Source organism: Balaenoptera ricei, chromosome 4, assembly GCF_028023285.1.
Source record: "Balaenoptera ricei isolate mBalRic1 chromosome 4, mBalRic1.hap2, whole genome shotgun sequence".
In the NCBI taxonomy this organism is placed as follows: Eukaryota; Metazoa; Chordata; class Mammalia; order Artiodactyla; family Balaenopteridae; genus Balaenoptera; species Balaenoptera ricei.
In genome coordinates, this window is record NC_082642.1 from 3229078 (window position 1) to 3245906 (window position 16829).

At 43.6% G+C, this 16829-nt stretch overlaps 1 pseudogene; it reads right to left on the reverse strand.

The window, feature by feature from the left end:
- Nucleotides 1–1310: 1310 nt before the first annotated feature.
- LOC132365103 (tropomyosin alpha-3 chain-like) lies at nt 1311–16599 on the reverse strand (annotated as a pseudogene).
- Nucleotides 16600–16829: the final 230 nt, after the last annotated feature.

Consider the following 16829-nt stretch of genomic DNA (forward strand, 5'->3'; position numbering starts at 1 on the left):
TGAAACCTCACCAAAAAGGGGGGATTGGGTGGGGAAAGAAACGTTAAAAGATCAGCACACTGTCAGCCCACAGACTAGAGAGCTCTCACAGCCAGATGGGGTGACCAGTGTGCCCCAACCCCAAAGAAGCAAAGTTTCAAAATAGTATAAAACTTAAAAACAGCTTTGGACGTAAGCTATTTAAGATTTCTCCAGTGCAAACTGATACAAAGCACAATGAGATGGCACTGTTAGAGACAGCAGCTTCAGACCCAGGAAAGGGTGCTGAGATGAGTTTCAGATGGCTAAATCAGTGGCAAAACATAATTTTCTTTCTTTCAAAAGAGAGAGAGCAAATAAGTGGTCACCTCAATATAAGGGGCACATGATCCATTCTGTGAGCGGTTGGGAATGGGGTAGAGCTGGGACAAGGATTTGGTCTCAGACAGAGGTCTCGCCATTTTAAAAATTTATTTATTTATTTATGTATTTATTTACTTATGGCTGCGTTGGGTCTTCATTGCTGCACGCGGGCTTTCTCTAGTTGCGGCGAGCGGGGGTTACTCTTCATTGCGCTGCACGGGCTTCTCATTGCGGTGGCTTCTCATTGCGGAGCACGGGCTCTAGGCACGCGGGCTCAGTAGTTGTGGCTCACGGGCTTAGTTGCTCCGTGGCATGTGGGATCTTCCTGGACCAGGGCTCGAACCCGTGTCCCCTGCATTGGCAGGCAGATTCTTAACCACTGTGTCATCAGGGAAGTCTTTGCCATCTTAATTTTGTTTGGTCACTTCTGATGAAAAAAAAAAAAAGTTGCCCAAAGATACCATTTTCAGCTGAAAACCTGAACAGCGCTTTTTTTTTTTTTTGCTAACTCCTCCTGGAATCACCTCTCTGGTTTGGTGGGTACTTTTTACAGAGCAACGAGGTTTCCCAGAATGGAGCCTTTCTCTGGGCTGTTTGGCTCTCAGGAAGGCAGGCCCATACATTTTCCCCTCCTCTACGGAGAGGGCAATATGCATTAAGCTGAAAAGTTACCTTCCAAAAGTGAGACAGGGATTAGACTGCTGCTTCAAAGCTATGGAATTATCTGGAATGTTTTACAAATGGCTGCTACATCAACAGCAACAGAAAAGGTAATTACAAAATGTGTCCATCACAGCACGCTTTTAAAGACACTTGGCATTGTGCTCACGTTCCCTTAAACAGTTGTTCCCAAAAGTGCTCAGCCTCTGGTCCAACTGGAATCTCTGGGGGGAGGCAGAGGCAGTCTGGCGAAAAGGACGCGGGGGAGGGGGTGGGAGAGGTGGCGAAAGGAGAAAGCAGCCTTGCAGTTAAAGATGAGCTGTCAGCTTAACGGTCAGCTTCGGGCAGGCTGGCCTCAGCCGAGTCGGGGTCAGAGGGAGGAGCAGCACAGGGCGGGCCTGGGGTGCCTGCATTTCATCCAGGTCAAGCAGAGTCTGGTCCAGCATCCTTTGTGTACAGAGGTGCTCCTCTTTGGTGCATTTCAGTTTATCTTCCAAATCTTCAACGGTCTTTTCCAGCTTGGCTACCGATCTCTCAGCAAACTCAGCATGAGTCTCTGTCTCCTTGAGTTTATCAGTAAGAATCTATCTCTTCCTCATATTTGTCTTCTTTTTGAGAGTACTTTTCTTCAGCAGCACTCAGACACTTCAGGTTCTGGTCCATCAATCTGATCTGCTCATCCACCTCTCGGCAACGGGACTCTGCCAGCTCAGCTCACTCCTCTGTGCCTTCCAAGTCTCCCTCAATAATCACCAGCCAAAGAGCCACCTCTTCGTACCTCCTATCTGCCTCTTCTGCAATGTGATTAGCTTCTTCGAGTTGGATTTCCTGGAGCTCCATTTTTTCTTCCTCTTTTAAGGCTCGGTTTTCAGTAACCTTCATGGCTCTCTCGCTGTCATCAGCAGCTTTCTCGGCTTCCTCCAGCTTTTGCAGGTCAGTGGCCAGGCGCTCTTGAGCGCGGTCCAGCTCCTCTTCAACCAGCTGGATCCTACGGTTCAAGGAGGCCGCCTCAGCCTGTTCCCAGGCCGCCTTTCTCCCTCCACTTCCGCGGGAGGCGCTCGGCCCTCTCCTCCACGTCACCGGCCTGCTGCTGCAGAACAAGGGTCTCACGCTTCACCGCCTCGATGGTGACCCCCGCCGTGGTGCCCACCCAGCCCCTGCTCGCCTTCGGGTTCCTGCCTCCTCTGCCCAGAGCTGCAGCCGCTTCTCACCCCTACTTCCCCTGGAGCCCCTGCTTTTGGATTCGTGTACAGGATCTGAACATGCCACCATGGCCACTTTGTTCATTAGCCCATTGTGCAAGCAGTGAACTGAGCAAGGAGAGAAGCTGACTGACACCCAGAAAATAGGTCATTCTATCTCCCTGGTTACTAGGAGTCTCTTTGTGGCATAACGTGGCAGTGATCCATTTCTATAGGACCCAATATAGCATACTACCAAACTGTCTTTGACTTGAGTTCAAGGTCTTTGTTTCTCCCTCAGCTGGAATAGGTGTGGGCTGAGAGAGTTGCATCAGTGCAGCAGAGGCAGGCGATATGGAGGTCTAGGCCAACAAGTCATATTTTTTTTTTGCATCTTCTGGAGTACTTGAGTCTCCCTAAATCTACCATTTCTTTCATGCAATAGTTTGCTTCTTTGCCTCTCAACCTTCTTCTGGGAGTTTCTGTTAACGCTAAGCTCATGACGGGCAGCTCCAATTGCACGGTTACTTGGTGTACCATTGTCAGGCTCTCAGGCTTTACTTCAGAGTGTACGGCCCTTCATGTTCCAGACCACTGAACCCCTAAAAATGTCACTGATGTTGCAGACCCCTTGATCATCAAGGACTTACCGCCTACCCTCTGACACATATGTGTTTTAATAGGGCATTTGAATTACTTGACCTGTTCTCCTTATTAGGTCCAATTAGTAAAATGTCAATCAGTGTAGAAGGCTGGCACGCTGCACGGCGGAGCAGCAAGATGATGGAGATCGCTATAGAATAGGCCATGGCAGACCGCAGAAAATTAACACAGACCTAGAGCAAGGTAGTGAGGACTTCCTGCTGTCCTTGAAGCGTGAAGATGGGCTGCTTTTGATCCTCTCTATTGATGAGAATCAGGAGTAAAGCATTCAGCAAAACAGTAGTCACAAATGAAGTGCCAGAGATTGAGTTGATCTGCTCCCATAAAATTCGTATCTAGCACAGAAACTCTAATTGGGGATACTATTTTAAGTTTATAGTAGTCCACTGGCACCCACCATGATCCACATGATTTATTTGCAGAGGCCAGGTAGATGAAATGACTAGGTATATTATGGGAATCACCATCCCTGAATCTTTTAAGTCTTTTTTGGTACTAATTTCTGCAATTTGTCTGGCAGGTGATATTGCTTCTGATGTACTGTCTTGGCCTGGAGGGAAAGTGCCTTGCACTTTTTTTTTTTTTTTTTTAAAACATCTTTATTGAAGTATAATTGCCTTACAATGGTGTGTTAGCTTCTGCTTTATAACAAAGTTAATCAGTTATACATATACAATATGTTCCCATATCTCTTCCCTCTTGCATCTCCCTCCCTCCCACCCTCCCCATCCCACCCCTCTAGGTGGTCACAAAGCACCGAGCTAATCTCCCTGTGCTATGCGGCTGCTTCCCACTAGCTATCTATTTTACATTTGGTAGTGTATATATGTTCATGACACTCTCTCACCCTGTCACATCTCACCCCACCCCCTCCCCATATCCTCAAGTCCATTCTCTAGTAGGTCTGTGTCTTTATTCCCGTCTTGCCACTAGGTTCTTCATGGCTTTTTTTTTTTTTTTTCCTTAGATTCCGTATATATGTGTTAGCATACTGTATTTGTTTTTCTCTTTCTGACTTACTTCACTCTGTATGACAGACTCTAACTCCATCCGCCTCATTACAAATACCTCCATTTCATTTCTTTTTATGGCTGAGTAATATTCCATTGTATATATGTGCCACATCTTCTTTATCCATTCATCTCTCGATGGACATTTAGGTTGCTTCCATGTCCTGGCTATTGTAAATAGAGCTGCAATGAACATTGTGGTACATGACTCTTTTTGAACTATGGTTTTCTCAGGGTATATACCCAGTAGTGGGATTGCTGGATCGTATGGTAGTTCTATTTGTAGTTTTTTAAGGAACCTCCATACTGTTCTCCATAGTGGCTGTATCAATTTACATTCCCACCAACAGTGCAAGAGAGTCCCCTTTCCTCCACACCCTCTCCAGCATTTATTGTTTCTAGATTTTTTGATGATGGCCATTCTGACCGGTGTGAGATGATATCTCATTGTAGTTTTGATTTGCATTTCTCTAATGATTAATGATGTTGAGCATTCTTTCATGTGTCTGTAGGCCATCTGTATATCTTCTTTGGAGAAATGTCTATTTAGGTCTTCTGCCCATTTTTGGATTGGGTTGTTCGTTTTTTTGTTATTGAGCTGCATGAGCTGCTTGTAAATCTTGGAGATTAATCCTTTGTCAGTTGCTTCATTTGCAAATATTTTCTCCCATTCTGATGGTTGTCTTTTGGTCTTGTTTATGGTTTCCCTGGCTGTGCAAAAGTTTTAAGTTTCATTAAGTCCCATTTGTTTATTTGTGTTCTTATTTCCATTTCTCTGGGAGCTGGGTCAAAAAGAATCTTGCTGTGATGTATGTCATAGAGTGTTCTGCCTATGTTTTCCTCTAAGAGTTTGATAGTGTCTGGTCTTACACTTAGGTCTTTAATCCATTTTGAGTTTATTTTTGTGCATGGTGTCAGGGAGTGTTCTAATTTCATACTTTTACATGTATCTGTCCAATTTTCCCAGCACCACTTATTGAAGAGGCTGTCTTTTCTCCACTGTATATGCTTGCCTCCTTTATCAAAGATAAGGTGACCATATGTGCGTGGGTTTATCTCTGGGCTTTCTATCCTGTTCCATTGATCTATATTTCTGTTTTTGTGCCAGTACCAAACTGTCTTGATTACTGTAGCTTTGTAATATAGTCTGAAGTCAGGGAGCCTGATTCCCCCAGCTCCATTTTTCGTTCTCAAGATTGCTTTGGCTATTCGGGGTCTTTTGTGTTTCCATACAAATTGTGAAATTTTTTGTTCTAGTTCTGTGAAAAATGCCAGTGGTAGTTTGATAGGGATTGCATTGAATCTGTAGATTGCTTTGGGTAGTAGAGTCATTTTCACAATGTTGATTCTTCCAATCCAGGAACATGGTATATCTTTCCATCTATTTGTATCATCTTTAATTTCTTTCATCAGTGTCTTATAATTTTCTGCATACAGGTCTTTTGTCTCCTTAGGTAGGTTTATTCCTAGATATTTTATTCTTTTTGTTGCAATGGTAAACGGGAGTGTTTTCTTAATTTCACTTTCAGATTTTTCGTCATTAGTGTATAGAAATGCAAGAGATTTCTGTGCATTAATTTTGTATCCTGCTACTTTACCAAATTCATTGATTAGCTCTAGGAGTTTTCTGGTAGCATCTTTAGGATTCTCTATGTATAGTATCATGTCATCTGCAAACAGTGACAGCTTTACTTCTTCTTTTCCGATTTGGATTCCTTTTATTTCTTTTTCTTCTCTGATTGCTGTGGCTAACACTTCCAAAACTATGTTGAATAATAGTGGTGAGAGTGGGCAACCTTGTCTTGTTCCTGATCTTAGTGGAAATGATTTCAGTTTTTCACCATTGAGGACAATGTTGGCTGTGGGTTTGTCATATATGGCCTTTATTATGTTGAGGAAAGTTCCCTCTGTGCCTACTTTCTGCAGGGCTTTTATCATAAATGGGTGTTGAATTTTGTCGAAAGCTTTCTCTGCATCTATTGAGATGATCATATGGTTTTTCTCCTTCAATTTGTTAATATGGTGTATCACATTGATTGATTTACGTATATTGAAGAATCCTTGCATTCCTGGGATAAACCCCACTTGATCATGGTGTATGATCCTTTTAATGTGCTGTTGGATTCTGTTTGCGAGTATTTTGTTGAGGATTTTTGCATCTGTGTTCATCAGTGATATTGGCCTGTAGTTTTCATTCTTTGTGACATCTTTGTCTGGTTTTGGTATCAGGGTGATGGTGGCCTCGTAGAATGAGTTTGGGAGTGTTCCTCCCTCTGCAATATTTTGGAAGAGTTTGAGAAGGATAGGTGTTAGCTCTTCTCTAAATGTTTGATAGAATTCACCTGTGAAGCCATCTGGTCCTGGGCTTTTGTTTGTTGGAAGGTTTTTAATCACAGTTTCAATTTCAGTGCTTGTGATTGGTCTGTTCATATTTTCTATTTCTTCCTGGTTCAGTCTCGGCAGTTTGTGCATTTCTAAGAATCTGTCCATTTCTTCCAGGTTGTCCATTTTATTGGCGTAGAGTTGCTTGTAGTAATCTTTCATGATCTTTTGTATTTCTGCAGTGTCAGTGGTTACTTCTCCTTTTTCATTTCTAATTCTATTGATTTGAGTCTTCTCCCTTTTTTTCTTGATGAGTCTGGCTAATGGTTTATCAATTTTGTTTATCTTCTCAAAGAACCAGCTTTTAGTTTTATTGATTTTTGCTATTGTTTCCTTCATTTCTTTTTCATTTATTTCTGACCTGATCTTTATGATTTCTTTCCTTCTGCTAGCTTTGGGGTTTTTTTGTTCTTCTTTCTCTAATTGCTTTAGGTGCAAGGTTAGGTTGTTTATTCGAGATGTTTCCTGTTTCTTGAGGTAGGCTTGTATTGCTATAAACTTCCCTCTTAGCACTGCTTTTGCTGCGTCCCATAGGTTTTGGGTCGTTGTATCTCCATTGTCATTTGTTTCTAGGTATTTTTTGATTTCCCCTTTGATTTCTTCAGTGATCACTTCGTTATTAAGTAGTGTATTGTGTAGCCTCCATGTGTTTGTATTTTTTACACATCTTTTCCTGTAATTGATATCTAGTCTCATAGCGTTGTGGTTGGAAAAGATACTTGATACGATTTCAATTTTCTTAAATTTACCAAGGCTTGATTTGTGACCCAAGATATGATCTATCCTGGAGAATGTTCCATGCGCACTTGAGAAAAATGTGTATTCTGTTGTTTTTGGGTGGAATGTCCTATAAATATCAATTAAGTCCATCTTGTTTAATGTATCATTTAAAGCTTGTGTTTCCTTATTTATTTTCATTTTGGATGATCTGTCCATTGGTGAAAGTGGGGTGTTAAAGTCCCCTACTATGATTGTGTTGCTGTCGATTTCCCCTTTTATGGCTGTTAGTATTTGCCTTATGTATTGAGGTGCTCCTATGTTGGGTGCATAAATATTTACAATTGTTATACCTTCCTCTTGGATCGATCCCTTGATCATTATATAGTGTCCTTCTTTGTCTCTTATAATATTCTTTATTTTAAAGTCTATTTTGTCTGATATGAGAATTGCTACTGCAGCTTTCTTTTGATTTCCATTTGCATGGAATATCTTTTTCCATCCCCTCACTTTCAGTCTGTATGTGTCTCTAGGTCTGAAGTGGGTCTCTTGTAGACAGCATATATATGGGTCTTGTTTTTGTATCCATTCAGCCAGTCTGTGTCTTTTGGTGGGAGCATTTAATCCATTTACATTCAAGGTAATTATCGATATGTATGTTCCTATTCCCATTTTCTTAAATGTTTTGGGTTTGTTATTGTAGGTGTTTTCCTCCTCTTGTGTTTCTTGCCTAGAGAAGTTCCTTTAGCATTTGTTGTAAAGCTGGTTTGGTGGTGCTGAACTCTCTCAGCTTTTGCTTGTCTGTAAAGGTTTTAATTTCTCCATCACATCTGAATGAGATCCTTGCTGGGTAGAGTAATCTTGGTTGTAGGTTTTTCTCCTTCATCACTTTAAGTATATCCTGCCACTCCCATCTGGCTTGCAGCGTTTCTGCTGAAAGATCAGATGTTAACCTTATGGGGATTCCCTTGTGTGTTATTTGTTGTTTTTCCCTTGCTGCTTTTAATATGTTTTCTTTATATTTAATTTTTGACAGTTTGATTAATATGTGTCTTGGCGTGTTTCTCCTTGGGTTTATCCTGTATGGGACTCTCTGTGCTTCCTGGACTTGATTAACTATTTCCTTTCCCATATTAGGGAAGTTTTCAACTATAATCTCTTCAAATATTTTCTCAGTCCCTTTCTTTTTCTCTTCTTCTTCTGGGACCCCTATAATTCGAATGTTGGTGCGTTTCATGTTGTCTCAGAGGTCTCTGAGACTGTCCTCAGTTCTTTTCATTCTTTTTTCTTTATCCTGCTCTGCAGTAGTTATTTCCACCATTTTATCTTCCAGGTCACTTATCCTTTATTCTGCCTCAGTTATTCTGCTATTGATCCCATCTAGAGTATTTTTAATTTCATTTATTGTGTTTTTCATCGTTGCTTGGTTGCTCTTTGGTTCTTCTACGTCCTTGTTAAATGTTTCTTGCATTTTGTCTATTCTATTTCCAAGATTTTGGATCATCCTTACTATCATTATTCTGAATTCTTTTTCAGGTAGACTACCTATTTCCTCTTCATTTGTTAGGTCTGGTGTGTTTTGACCCTGTTCCTTCATCTGCTGTGTGTTTTTCTGTCGTCTCATTTTGCTTATCTTACTGTGTTTGGGGTCTCCTTTTCCCAGGCTGCAGGTTCGTAGTTCCCGTTGTTTTTGGTATCTGTCCCCAGTGGGTAAGGTTGGTTCAGTGGGTTGTGTAGGCTTCCTGGTGGAGGGGACTATTGCCTGTGTTCTGGTGGATGAGGTTGAATCTTGTCTTTCTGGTGGGCTCGTCCACGTCTGGTGGTGTGTTTTGGGGTGTCTGTGGCCTTATGATTTTAGGCAGCCTCCCTGCTAATGGATGGGGCTGTGTTCCTGTCTTGCTAGTTGTTTGGCATAGGGTGTCCAGCACTGTAGCTTGCTGGTCGTTGAGTGAAGCTGGGTCTTGATGTTGAGATGGAGATCTCTGAGAGATTTTTGCAGTTTGGTATTACGTGGAGCTGGTAGGTCTCTTGTGGACCAGTGTCCTGAAGTTGGCTCTCCCACCTCAGAGGCACAGCCCTGATGCCTGGCTGGAGCACCAAGAGCCTTTCATCCACACAGCTCAGAATATAAGGGAGAAAAAAATAGAAAGAAAGAAAGAGGATAAAATAAAATAAAATAAAGCTATTATAGTAAAAAATAAGAAAAAAAATTATTAAGAGTAAATGTATTCAGAAAAAAATTTTTTTTAATTTTTAAAAATAGATTTATTAATTTTTTATAGTAAAAAATAAGAAAAAAATTTTTAAGAAAAAATTTATTAAGAAAAAAAATTTTTAATTTTTTAAAATAAAAAATATGAAAAAACTTATTAAAAATTTTTTTAATTTCTAAAAATAGAAAATATGGAAAAAATTATTAAGAAAACATATATTAGGTAAAAAAAATTTTTTTAAGTAAAAAAAAAAAAATGGACGGACCTAACCCTAGGTCTAATGGTGAAAGCAAAACTATACAGACAAAATCTCACCCAGAAGCATACACATATACACTCACAAAAAAAGGAAAAGGGGAAATTAATATATCCTGCTCCTAAAGTCCACCTTTTGAATTTGGGATGATTCGTTGTCTATTCAGGTATTCAACAGATGCAGGCACATCAAGTTGTTTGTGGAGCTTTAATCCGCTGCTTCTGAGGCTGCTGGGAGAGATTTCCCTTTCTCTTCTTTGTTCGTACAGCTCCCAGCGTTCAGCTTTGGATTTGGACCCGCCTCTGCATGTATGTCGCCTTAGGGCGTCCGTTCCCCACCCAGACAGAACGGGGTTAAAGGAGCAGCTGCTTCGGGGGCTCTGGCTCACTCAGGCCGGGGGAGGGAGCAGTATGGAGGAGGCGGGGCGAGCCTGCGGCGTCAGAGGCGTCGTGACGTTGCAGCAGCCCGAGGCGCGCCGTGTGTTCTCCCGGGGAAGTTGTCCCCGGATCACGGGAGCCTGGCAGTGGCGAGCTGCACCGGCTCCCGGGAGGGGCGGTGTGGAGAGTGACCTGTGCTCGCACACAGGCTTCTTGGTGGCGGCAGCAGCAGCCTTAGCGTCTCCTACCAGTCTCTGGGGTCCGCGCTGATGGCCACGGCTCGCGCCCGTCTCTGGGGTCCGCGCTGTTAGCCGCGGCTCGCACCTGCCTCTGGAGTTCGTCTAGGCGGCGCTCTGAATCCCCTCTCCTTGCGCGCCGCGAAACAAAGAGGCAAGAAAAAGTCTCTTGCCTCTTCGGCGGCTGCGGACCTCCTCTCTGGCTCCCTCCCAGCTCGCCGTGGCACGCCAACCCCTTCAGGCTGTGTTCACGCCGCCAACCCCAGTCCTCTCCCTGCGATCCAACCGAAGCCCGTGCCTCAGCTCCCAGCCCCGCCCGCCCCTGCGGGTGAGCAGACAAGCCTCTCGGGCTGGTGAGCGCTGCTCGGCGCTGAGCCTCTGTGCGGGAATCTCTCCGTTTTTCCCTCTGCGCCCCTGTTGCTGTGGGATCTGCGCTGATAGCCACGGCTCGCACCCGTCTCTGGATTTCGTTTAGGCAGCGTTCTGAATCCCCTCTCCTTGCGCGCCGTGAAACAAAGAGGCGAGAAAAAGTCTCTTGCCTCTTCGGCAGCTGCAGACTTTTTCCCGGACTCCCTCCCGGCTAGCACCAAAGCCCGAGCCTCAGCTCCCAGCCCCCGCCCGCCCCGGCGGGTGAGCAGACAAGCCTCTCGGGCTGGTGAGTGCTGGTTGGCGCCGAGCCTCTGTGCGGGAGTCTCTCCGCTTTGCCCTCCACACCCCTGTGGCTGCGCTCTCCTCCGCGGCTCCGAAGCTTCCCCCCTCTGCCACCCGCAGCCTCTGCCTGCAAAGGGGCTTCCTAGTGCCTGGAAACCTTTCCTCCTTCACGGCTCCCTCCCACTGGCGCAGGTCCCGTCCCTATTCTTTTGTCTCTGTTATTTCTTTTTTCTTTTACCCTACCCAAGTACGTGGGGATTTTCTTGCCTTTTGGGAGGTCTGACGTCTTCTGCCAGCGTTCAGTGGGTGTTCTGTAGGAGCAGTTCCACGTGTAGATGTATTTCTACTGTATCTGTGGGAAGGAAGGTGATCTCCGCGTCTTACTCTTCCGCCATCTTGCCCCTACTCCTCTTGCACCTTTTTTAATCATAATGTTCCTTAATTCATAGGTCAGGAAACCAAGGGCAAACTTCTAAGTATATCTATCCCATTAGGCATTCAGAGACAAGAGATACAGCAACAGAGTGGGTCCTTGGATCTATTGGATCCATTGTGAGATGACCTTGAACCCAAACACCATTTACAATCTGGTATCTATAAGGCTCCCTTTTAACTGGAGGACCATGGTGGTGTTTGGGGTTCTCTAATATTGTTGTCAGCTGTGATCTCATTCTAACTCTCCTCAAGACATCTGGGGACTTCCCTGGTGGTCCAGTGATTAAGACTCTGCACTTCCACTGCAGAGGGCACAGGTTTGATCCCTGGTTGAGGAACTAAGATCCTGCATGCCTTGTGGTGCAGCAAAAAAAAAAAAAAAAAAAAAAAAAAAAAATCTGGGTATTCCCTTTTCTTCAGCACACAATTACTCTGGCAAATGTGAGGAAAGGTTAGAGAGATACTTACCATGCTGTGGTGGCATTGTGGGGACCCAGTATTCCCTTTAATCAATGGGCTCTGGCTCTGTGAACTGGCTTGGATCTAGTAACTGGAAATTTCAGTTTTCCATCAGTGTCTGACATCAGCCTTATGATCAGTTTTGAATTCTTTTTGGTTGTACAAATCAAACAAAAGCCGAGTCAATGGTCTTTAAACTTTAGCATGTATCCAGATCACCTAGGGGATTAGTTAAAACATAGATTGTTGGGCCACATCCCCAGAATTTTTACATTAGTAGGTCTGGAGTGGGGTTTGAGAATTTTCGTTTCAAAGACGTTCCTAGGTGATGCTAAAGCTGCTGATCTTAGGACAACACTTTGACAACCAACGCTCTTAGACGGTGGTTTGTCTATGTTACCTTTGGGAAAACCATCATCAATTTGAGGTAATAATCACTTTGGGCCAAGGCACTTTGATTGCCATTCTGACCATACTACTCAGTTTAGTAATTATATCCCCCCTGGCTTCTGCCTTTCCAGAATCCCAATATCTCCATTGATATAAAGTCCAGTGCTATGCCAGGATCTTCCACTGTCAACCCTGGCCTGAAGAAGACAACCAACAGTGAGTTTCTCAGTGATGTTGGCTCTCCCATCATGGGTACATTTCTTAGCGAGGGGAGTGTCCCCTCTTGGAGAATACACTCAGGTAGTGGGTTTGCATATCTTCATTCTAATATTCTCTTTTTCCTGAGCCTTCTCACCCCTTTCTCATTACTCTGCCAAGTAAGTTCCAACAAATCCACCTCAACTAACTGAGCCATTGTGAATCCAGGCTTTATGGAGTCATCCCAGCTAACTATTAGGACTGGTAAACACTGAATTTTATTAGGACATTATTAAGACTTGCTAGGCACTAAATTCCAACTTATGGATGAGTTGCCCATTTCAACAAATTTCTCCTGCTTAGTTTAAAATTCCATTTCCACTTGAGGGTCCAACACCTTCAAGATCTACCCCCACAGATGTTCCTCTGGTTCTTGCTTGATGTGTTCATGATCTGGACTTACTACCTGCCTTAAAGTCATCTATGGCTTTCACAGAATGCCTTAAAATGACAATGAGCTGCCCCAAACCTATCAAGGATTTCAGTGCCATCATAAGTAGCCAACCGCTGCAAAAGTACTATAATTATTATTACCCCCATTTGATCAGTTGCAGTGGCAAATTGATATCCCTAAACTTACCCTAAGTAGGGTAAGAAACTACAAGGAGGAATATTGGCAAGCTGGCTGACTTCAGAATAAACATGGCTGGTTGCCCAGCCTTGTGGGACATTTCCAGAGAGGCCAAATAAAATGACTGCATTTCAGAACAGTCCATTAGGGGAAAGAAAGACAGGTAAATATCTGCTGACTCCTTTCTATCTCTTGCCTTTCATTGTTGAATTCTGCCTCCTTAGGATGTTAACTTTCTCACCTTTCCAGCTATGTTACGCAGCCTTTCCCAGCTCCCCAGGGGAAGCCAGAGCCTCTGTGGATCCCATCTGGCGAGTGTTCAGATGTTCAGATGTGATGATCTCTCCTTGTCAGTTGGAGCTGTGCATGGAAACTTCCTAGTCCGTGGTGGTGGCAGTGGCTATAGTAGTGGGGACGTAAAACTGTGGATCAGGTGTGATCCATTGCTGGGGCTGGAACACAAGGGAGACAACCATGGTAGGGGTGTTGGCAGGGCCGAAAAGGGATGGTGTATAAATTGGTTTCTGCTCAGCCAGTTAGTATATTTGTCAGGTCATTTGAACACCTATCAAAGGTCTACTGATAAGCAGTTTCAATACTGAGGCCTAGAAATTAAAAAGAAAAAAGGATTTAGCCAAATTCCTTGAACTTATGACGTTTACAAAATATTTTGTGAAACATACATATAAATAGATAATGTAAGATAATGTGTTAAATGTAGTGGTACATGCAAACATGGGGTAAGCAAGGAGCACAGAAAGGGGCAGCTAGTTCAGTTTGGGGGGACGGGTCAGAGGAAATTTCTCGGAGGCAGGACCAGCTTCATGGGCATACAACCAGCGTCTCAGGGCCTCACGCTCACAAGCGCTCATGCTTGGGGTTTAATGCTCTGTGGTCCCCTTTTGAAATTCTTAATATTGTAGCTTTATCCTTGAAATGTGTGTTTTGTAGGTGCAGTTCAATGGGACAATGGGCATGCACCCAGGGCTTGGAGCCCCAGCTCAGTGCAGTCCCACCTTCCTCTGCTTCCCTGTCTCCCCAGGAGGGGTTCTCAGCAGCCCATCCTCAGCCACTGGAGCCAGGGGGCAGTGAACCTTGCATGCGGAGGCCCTCATACTGCCATCACCCTCCATCCCAGGCAGAGACCAGGCACAGGAGCAAGGAGGGTCAAGGCCAGGCTTGTGCCCCGCAGTGTCTTGGGGTGGGGCAAGGTGGCAGTTGTCCCTGCCCTGCGCTGGCAGCTCCACAGGGTCATTGTCTAGGCAACTCATGAGGACCTCTCACCCTCAATTCAGGTACCAAGAGTGTCCCGTGCAGAGGCGACAATCCCTTGGCTTGGGGTGACCAAACGTGTGACGAGTAGATTAATTTCATCCACATTTTCATCTTGCACGGGGCCCAGAAAATTATGTGATCAGCCCTGCCTGGAGGTGATGATGCTGGAACTGATTCTTGAAGGATAAATAGGAATTTTCCTGGTGAAAGGGATGAGGAAGAGGCTGAAAGAGTCTCTTAAAAAGGCGGAATAACATAAACAAGTGTGAAGCTAAAATTATACCACACATAAATATTACATCAAGCATGAAATGCTTTTTTTTTTTTTTTTTTTTTTTTCTGTTTTGAACACCTTGGTGGATGGTGTTCCATTTCCTGAGATGGGGAGGAGAAGGTATGGGTAGGTCAGGGGAGAGTTCCCTTTTGGCCATGTTAATTTGAGTTTCCTATTAGACATCTATTTGGAGAAGTCACGGTGACAGTGTCTGGAGCGCCAGGCAGAGGTCAGGGCTGGATGTAAGTTTGGGAATCTCTGGCACAGGTGGCTGAAAGCCATGGGATCGGGTGAGGTTGCCCAGGTAGAGAATGTAGATAGAGCAGAGAAGTGGATCTGGGACACCCTTATTTTAGATGATGAGGAGCAGAGGGGGACCCAGAGAAGGAGATGAGGAGCTTCCAGTACAGAAGGAAGACACCTGGGAGAGTGTCACTGAAGATGATGAAGAAAGTGCTTTAAGAAGGAGGTCTGCACCTAATCTGAAAGCTTGAGGTAAATATTGGAAGGCCAAGATATTTCATATAAAAATGTTTTCAGGCTTTCTTGAACAATGCGGAGGTCTGACCACACAGGGCCCACATTCTGCTTGGCGAAAACCAGCTGCCAGGCGACAGAGCCTGTACTCACCAGTGCGCGTGTGCTGTCACTCCTCCCATCCTCCCACCCACTGCCTCTCGTCTCCCTCTCAGGGCTTGTCAGTCCACATTTATCATCGTGCTTACATTACTGGAAGTCCCACAGGAGAGAACTACTTCTCTGTGCGTCTCTCCATCAAAGCCAGGGAAACAAAAGATAGCCCAAAAGAGCTGTGTGTTTTAAAAGCAACATTGGAGAGGGCATATTTCTTTGCGGAAGTGATGACTAGTCTATGTGTTTAATAAGGAAACAAAGCCTCTTCAAAAGAAACAGCTCTGCCTGTTTTACGCGATTATAATCCATTACCTCCTTGTCTTCTGTAGGCTTTTGAATTGACCCTACTCTAAATTCATTTGCAAATTCTGTTTCCAGAACAAATATTTCTCAAATGTTTTCATTGTGTTATTTTTCCTAGTCAGTTACCGGAGTGAGTCCTGACTGTTGGTGTCCAGATTTTCTGAACACAGGATATATGAACTGATTGAGGGTGTTTTACAAATCTAAGTTCACACTTAGGAGCATTTGTCCACTGTCCTCTGCTGACTGTACTCCCAGCTGCCACTTTGGAGTCAAGTAGTAGGTGTGACAAGGCCTGACATCACCAGTTCAAATTCTACCCAAAAGACCATTTTCTAATCAACAAGGCAGGGTCTGTATGGCAGGCGCAGTTCACTCTGGTCCCTTCGAGAGCCCTGGCCAGTAGGGAACTACAGCCAGCCTCGGTGCTGGCGTGAGGGGTGTGGGCTCTACATCCTATGGTCTGAGACTTCTTGTCACCCCTTCCCTACCTTCAACCCTTCACCTTGCCACACATGCCCCAGTCCATCACCTCCTGGTGACAGGAAGATCCTAATCCTGGGTATTGATCATATTAAGCCATAATAGTATTACAAATTGGAAGCTTCATCTCCCAGGAGAAGGGAAAACCAGTCTGTTGAGTCAAGTCTTTTCTTGCAAATTCACGGCAGTGGTTAAAACTTGTGATTAAAAACTTTACTTTTGGGCCAAACTGCTTGCCCTCAAATCCCATTTTTGCCATTTACATTTTACCTTCATCTATAAAATGGGAAGAATAGTAGACTAACCTCATATGTTGTGAGGATTATGTGAATTGACATGTAAAGTCCTTGATTAATAGTGGCTGGTATATAGTAAATGCTCAGATTTTTGCCACTATACTATAATTGCCTTAAGATAATGATGATGATATACTATTAGATCTTCTTTCCATTTAGTTACTGTGTAACCACTGGGCTGATCAGTTTCTTTCTCCCTGGAGTACAACTCCATTGTTTTTTTTTTTTTGCAGAATTTTCTGATGTATGCACAATTCTTTATATCCACCCTTTCCTAGTTATACAGATGATGATAAATTTCTATTCATAATTTATAGATGCATGCATACTTATTAGAAGAAATAGAATATATTCATCTATAGAGAAATACATATTTATAATTTCTTATCAGAAATAGTAGAGGAGGGAAATCACTCATATATGTCAAAATCCTCACTTGTGTTCAGTCACATTTTTCTTAAATCTTCCAAACCCTTCTTCAATCAGTTCTTTACTCCGAATTCCTTTCAATTCATGGGTTGAATAAGTGGTCATTTTGCATTGTTCTTCAGGCTGTGTGTGATTTTTTTTTTACATCTAGTTTCTTATTTCCATTTTGCTTTTCACAGTGTGACCGCGGCGTGTTTTGAACACAGTATGATTTCAGGGAGCCTAATCAATATTCCGGATATTTTTTACATTTACTCCCTCAGTATATTCTCCATCTCCAGTTGCTATTTCAGTGCACGTTTGTGTAATTCACTTTAAATAATGCTTTGAACTTA